This window comes from Olea europaea, unplaced genomic scaffold (assembly GCF_002742605.1).
Source record: "Olea europaea var. sylvestris unplaced genomic scaffold, O_europaea_v1 scaffold2495, whole genome shotgun sequence".
Taxonomy (NCBI): Eukaryota; Viridiplantae; Streptophyta; class Magnoliopsida; order Lamiales; family Oleaceae; genus Olea; species Olea europaea.
Genome location: NW_019243184.1, coordinates 41,331 through 49,180, shown reverse-complemented (window position 1 = coordinate 49,180; position 7,850 = coordinate 41,331).

The window sequence follows — 7,850 nt, the reverse complement described above, 5'->3', positions numbered from 1 at the left end:
ATTGTAGGACACTGACCCTACACGGTTGGGATATGAGCCGTCCGACCACATGACAAGACCTCGGATATTATTGTAAGGACGTGATCAATTGTTCGATTAGCAAGTTGCAGGGAGGAGGAGAAACGAATGTGGTATGAGGCCATATCTCCACGTGCATGTGACAGAGGTATAATTACCATACGGCATCATTAATAAGTTAAATAACCGTAAAAAAACCCATATTTTTGTTAATATTGTAGACATTAACTAACTATTAGGTAGATATTTAAAGAACATCCTTCTATAATTTAATTAACATTCATAAAACAACCACCCTACAACTAAATCTTAATCTCCTATTTAAACAAGAATTAATAACGAGACTTTTAAAATAATCAAATTAAACTCCTAAGCTATCAAGTAACATTATGAAATATTCGTCTCTATCATTCTCCTTTGAATGGAGAAGATGTGCCCTCAAATCTTGTGCTTCAAAAAATGTTGAATAATTATCAATTCAACAAAATATGCAACCACTCTATCTCTGCTTCATAATGATTCCTCATCCAATTGAAATTAATTGTTCCCTATTGGTGGCAATGGATCGAGCACCATTGCTGATGAGTTCGGCTCATGATCGCCACAAGCAAATCTTATCCTCGGCGCTTGTTACTCGAGGGCCAATCTTGGTTGCTTAGATACATTGTTGGTACATTAAATTTGGGATTAGTGTATAAGAAAAGATTTTAAATTTAACCCTAAAGGACTACGCAGATGCTGACTTTGCTTGTGACAAAGACAGTAGGAAATCAACTACAGCTTATTTCTTTATTCTTGGGGAAAATTGCATAACTTGGAAATCTCAATTGCGACCATTGGTTACATTGTCTAGCACAGAAGCTGAGTATGCAACCATAACTAAAGCTGTGAAAGAATGTATTTGGTTAAGGGAGATTTTAAAAGAACTGAACTTTATGAATGATACCCCTATTATATATATTGACAGTCAGAGTGCTCTATTATTTAGTAAAAATCTTGTCTACCATAAAAGATTAAAATATATTGTGGTGAAGTATCATTTTATAAGAGAAAAACTGTCTCAAGGTGAAGTTAAACTGATTAAAATTCATACTGATAAAAATCCTTCTGATATGGGAACCAAAGTTTTGCCTGTAAGTAAGTTTAAGATGTGTTTATCCTTGCTTCATATTGACACGGGTTAATTTTCTTTTGTAGGTCCTAGGGCAATGATGATGGACAACTGTTCCATGGCACTTTCAACAACCAGAGAGCGAGTGTTGTTGAGAATCAATGTGAAGAATGTGAAAAGTGTTGTTTCTCAAAACACTTGAAAATAAGTGCTATTTCTGTCAATCGGTCTTCTCCGCTTACTTGGATGATTTTGCCTAATTGGCATACACCTATTGGCAACTTGATACTCATTCAGACTGTGCTAGTTGAGACCCTTTATGGATCATTAGATTCGATCAAAGGCTGAGATTGATTCTTAGAATATGGAGCGTCATTTTCTATGCCAAAAGTCACGAGACTTTTGGCTTCTTCCAGATTTTTCCATCTTCTCTCCTTTAGTTCTCTCTATTCTTCGTTTTTGGGTTTGAAAAACTTTCTTCTGTGTGTAAGATTTCTGTGATTGATTGTAATGGAGTTCATAGATTTAGTGTACTATCAAGCTTGAGAGAGTGGTTGACCTTGTATTGTTAAACTCTAGAAACACTTGGGTTGATTTCATAGGTTGTTGTGTGTGTTTCACGAATCGATTCAATCAGTGAATGAAACCTTATGGTCTGAGTGGTTCTTGATATACTCTTACTCTCTTGGACGATAAATTATGCCATAATGGAATGGGCTATCCCTGAGCCCCCAAGATGAGGCTTATTTTGGTTGAATTGGGTCAACTTTTTTTATGTTCTTGTATTCGTTTTTATGATTCTTTGTGTGTAATAGTAGTTTTGATTTCAAAACTATTTTTAAATCAACCATAAATTTCCAACAACACATTATATCTTAAAATAATATAACAACTTTCCAATTTTTTGTTAATATTCATTGCAAAGATTTCGTGGTAAAATATTATAGACTCATAAAGAAACTATTAACTGCTTATTTTAGTTGCAACCCTCACTTCATTGTAACTTGTACTTGAAATTTTTGTTTTCTTCTAGTTGCCTAGCCGAATTTCAAACAACACATTATATATGTAACGCTGTGGTTGCAACATCTTGATGGGCATTTGGTGACTACATAATGAGGATAGCAAACATTGTTATAAGATAGATCCCATTGGGCTGCTAAAACTTGCAAGCCGAATGATTTTCGGTGCTAATGAATCCAATGTACACAAATATTTGTGACAGGATCTGGTTCAATTGCACCATCTGCTAAATTTTTGTCGAACCTCTCTATCAGCCACCAGGCCAGCACAACTCCTTGTTAATAAATACATCCACAAATATTATCGTTATTAAACCTTAGTTATGAACGCTTAATTCCCGTATGTTTTAAGCCCGTCATCTTTTGCACAGAAATAGAAACTTTTATCATTTTCTAGGAGCCTTAAAGATTTGAAACCAAAAAACCGTAAAAGCTATTTCAGCCAAGGAAAAACAGAAAACATATAAGATTTGTCGCTAAGAAACAACCATTATTCCACAAATTAATAGCCAGAGAGTAATAGGAACAATTTCACCTCTTGTCCTGCTCAAGCATTTGCACCTTCTCCCTAACGAATAGAGGAGGAGATTGTGCAAGATAATGGAGAGAACATTAAGGTTAATTACATGCTTCGTTACCGTGGTTCTAATGGTAAGCCTTGAGGCGCAGGCTAAGACCTGCTGGGATCGTTGTGTTGATGTTTGTTGTTCTGATAAGATTGGAATCACTTGTGTTCCCGAATGTTTCTACGCCAATTGTCTCCACTGTATGTATCTAGGTTTCTCCTCTTTATGATTTTACTTGTTAGTTTATGATTAATCTGCAAACAGAAATTAATATTCTTGTTCTCTTCCCTTACATTTTTGTGCAAAATTTATTGCGGACAGTGCCAACTGGAATAGCAGTGCCGAGAATCATTGACCCAGAGAACGAAGCCAGGTAACAAGAAGATGAAAACAAAGTGCAGCAAACACCAGGATCCTAAAAGCTATCACCAAAAAAAATGGCCCAGATGGAAGCACACGCGCCAAAGCCATCCTCTTCGGAATACGGGATTAGTTTATGACAACCTGGAAACAATCTTGAATAGGTTGTCTGATTTGTTCAATATTAATCAATTTTTAATCTGCTTACTTTTTCTTGATTGTTTTGTACAATATTCGAACGATAACTCAAACAGGTATAATCATTCAGTGTTTTGCTTTTAAGTTGTAATTACACCCAAACAAGCAATAAAAATCTTTTATAGTATCTTTCACTATTTGTTTCCTTAATATTGGCATACAAGGTTCTCCATGTCAATCGAACTACTTATTTCGGCCATTGAAGTTGTGACTTCTAAGTCGAGGTGCATTTGGCAGAATGCGATAAAAATGACCTAATGACAATAGACAAAATATTATGGTCTAATTTTTCATATCATTATTGGCTCGCAAAACAGTTAATCGTAACAAATATTACAGCCTGTCAAAAAAGGTCATTGCAAACTAATATTTCGAGAATTTCGATACCATGCTACCTTTAAGAATTCTTCAATGATCGTACACTAGTCGAATTCACAATTCGCTTACATATCTCGAAGTTCGTTTCAAGAACTACGTTATAGATATATCAAATGGTCCAAACGAATATCGAAAATAATTAAAAGTGAGCCAAACATTCATCTTAAAAGAGGGGTCTAACTTGTATTTTCTTTTCATTTTTTAAATTATTTCATTAATGTTTATTATTTTTACGCGATAAATTTTTCAATATAATTTACTTTGTTTTATTAGTTAGGAAATTATACATGGGGTTTGATGTAAAAAAATTTCGAAATTTGACATCCGAAAAAGTCATACCCCATGTAAATTTTTGAATAGAGGATGTAAATTTGTATGGCGTATGACTTTTTCGGATGTACATTTTAGGATGTTAAATTATTCACCATTTTTTTTTGCAAGTTTGGTTGCACTCCCCTAATTCAAAATATCTGTATTTGTCACCGCTTAATATTATAGATATAATTGGACGTTTCTTTTGTACTTAGCTCTAATTATAGATGTTCAAGTGGAGATTGGTACTTGGGATATATGGTCGATCCTAGACTTCACTCGGAATTATTTAGTGGAGATTAAAAGATATTTATTAACTAGTTTTATAAGTGATTGTAATTATATAGTATCTAATTGTGCTTTTAGTAAAAGTTATTAAAGTGCTGTCCGACAAGTGTTGTTTAGAATACCAATATTTCTCTTGCAAAATCCTTTTTTTTTTTCCTCTAGGATTCTCAATTACAAAAGATGTGTTCACGCTTATGTAATTAACTTAAGAGAATATCTAAAAAGATATTGTAGTTTGAGAATTGTAATATATTTGTAAGGAAAATTGACACGACTCGTGTACAAGAGCTAAAACATCGTTACGCTTTTGATTTTAAGATTGATTCGTGCAAGGAATAATCTAGTGGATTGGAATTGATCAAAATAAACTAGTTCTTTTAAAACTTAATTACCTTTCGTGATTCGATCGGGTTTCTTTACATATACTAACTATAGGAGTTCAACTCTTGCATCTAATTCTCACTTTTTTATTATTGATTATTATCTTTTTACGAATTGATCATATTACCACATAATAATTGAATAACTTGATATCTTAGAGCAATGGTTTTTACAAGAGTTAAAACGTCGTTTTTACAATGAATCAGAATTATCATTTCCATAAGAGCTAAAACATCGTTACACTTTTGATTTTATGATTGATTCATGCAAGGAATAGTCTAGCGGATTGGAATTGATCAAAATAAACTAGTTCGTTTAAAACTTAATTATCTTTTGTGATTCGATCAGGTCTTGCATCTAATTCTCACTTTTTTATTATTGATTAATATCTTTATACGAATTGATCATATTACCGCATAATAATTGAATAACTAGATATCTTAGAACAATGGTTTTTACAAGAAAAAAAAATGCTTACGCAATACTTTCTACAACGACAAGTGCACTACTCCATGCCAGCAACTTAATTAGATTTTGTGTAAATGAAATAAACAAAAGAACTATATGAGACAACCGTCCAAAAAAATAAAGTGTGCAAAAATAATCCAACACGCAGATATTACAATTAGTTTTGTATGTATAATTAGGAGTTAAGATGAATTCAAACGACCAAAGTGTAAACAGTTGATGTTTAAGTAGTCGTCAATTTATTTGGAATCTAATTAAATTATAGCAATGTATCTCATTGTACGTAGTTTTGTTATTTATGAAATTTGATAACTTTGGCCCATACATTTTAAGGTGTGTTGGTTTGATATAGTTGGATTTACATCTCAACGTGGTTTTAGATCAATTCAGAATCAGAATAAATGTAGTTTTTTGCCTTTTTTATATCGTTATGAGTAATATAGTGAATCTTTGAGTTTGGATTATTGTTTCCACTAAAATTATACTTTAATGCTTAATTCAATTTTTCTAACTCCTATTTGATGAAAACAAACAAAGAATTATGATTTGCTGTGATTTTTTTTTTTTTTTTAAATACTTGAAGATCGCAATATGCACACAAAGTTCAACTTGATTTTTTAAATATGAAATGGATATTATGACATAACAATTTTACCTATTGATCACCTAAACTTAATTCAAAATTCATAAATCTAATGTATTGTTCGATCGAACTCTTATATCGTATTTAATCTACCTCTTTCGAGTTCTTATTAAGCCTCTTTAACTAATTCAATCATATATTTATATGTGAATCAATCTTAGTTAAATGCACTATTTATTCTAAAAATTCATATAACGACTGCAACAGTTAACATAGGTATATCTTCACATTATACTAAATTACCATATTTTAATATGTGATTTAAATCTAAAACTCACATCTCGATTTGTAATAAATTCATGAAATCATTGAATTAATGATCAAGTCATTCAAAGCATTAAATACACAATTAAAATCAATATATATATAATGAAAAAAACTTGAATATCGAATAAAAGAAATAAAGAACATCAAATATTACATTGTTTGCCTTAATAAAGATATTAATTAAGGTGTGTTTGATTGTCAATATTTTTCATGGAAGATATGTTTTTTCCACCTAAATTCCTACTTTTGTGCCGTTTGATTACCATTTTTTCCATGAAAAATATTTTCCTACTTTTGGTCATGCGACCATATTTTCCTCTAAATCAAGGAAAATATTTTCTTTAAGAGGAGGAGAATTTTAAGGAATTCACTCTCCCTTTCTCTCTCTCTTATCTATCCACTCTATTTCATCTACCCATCAATAAAAATGGACAAGTATAATATTTTATAGGTTGAAAATTAAATCAATCAAATACATTTAATTGACAATTTTCACGCAAAATTTTTTTAGACAATTGAATTACCTAGAATTTATTTTCTTTCCATGCAAACTTCATGCTTGTAATCAAACGTACCATTAGTGATAATAATAGAAGAAAAACAATTAATAATATTGGAGTACATTACTAGGTTTTGAATTAAGATATAAAGAAGTGGATTAATCTTGTACCAAGTTCCTCTTCTTGTTCTCTATCTTGATTTTAAACCTTAATTCTTGATTTGTTGTTCTTCTACTTTAATTTTTCTCTCTAAGTCTCCAAGTTGTGACTTATGTCTATCAATGAGTGGAACTGCCCTTAGGTGCCTCTCCTCTTCTATTTATACTTCCCTTGTTATTTTTTCTTCAATTTGGAGTTTTCTGTACTTTTTATTGAGCCAAACTATATAACCCTAGGACAAACGGCATGACGCCTAACCATTGGTAGGCAGTGCCAGAGAGCTTCGATGTACAGCCTGGGTGATGCCTAGGCGCTATCATTCAACTCATCTTCTACTTCCTCTAGCCGGTCACAGAGCCTGGGTTCTAGCATCTGGGTACTAGCTTGTTGGACGAATTTCAGTTTTAGGGCACTTGGGCGCTAACTTGCTGCTCCTTTTCCTTGACTTTTCACTTGTTTGTTCACTTTAGCACCCTTTTACACCACCTTACCAACCTATAAAACAAAACTAACAAATACATAAAAAAACGTTCTATACTTATAAAATCTAGTCAACAATCAAGTTAAATTTGTATAAAACTCATGAATAAAATGCACTTGTCATAATTGGTGAATATTGAAAAAGTATCATAGAAAAGTCTGAATAATGCTGTGAAGCACAACTAATGTTTAATAATACGGTTAATTAAATTTAAGAATATTGACTCGACCACTAGTGTTAGTAGCATTACTCAAGAGAATGATGGTATCTCCCCCACTAATGCCATAATATCATATTGATATAGCCCCTGTTTGAACCTCAATTATTTGAAAAAAAAAATACATTTTTAAATAGTGTTTTGACATCATTTTAACTACATATTCTTCAATAAAATAATATTAAAAGTAAATTTAAAACTTTTTGTTATTTTTTAAGCACACATTTATGATGAATACACTATTCAAAAATTCATTCTTATGAAAAGAATGAGCTTCAAACAAGGGCATAATACCATTTTCCTATAATCTCATTTTGTTGGTAATAGAAAAAGGGTAAATGAGCAGTCAATCATTATGTAAGGATCCCTCGAAAAGTCTAAAGGGTAATTGGCGCAAAACGTCCCTACCTTTCAGCTTCATTGTGGAAAACGTCCCTACCTTTCATTTTTTGGCATTTTTTTCCCTCAAATCAACCTTTTG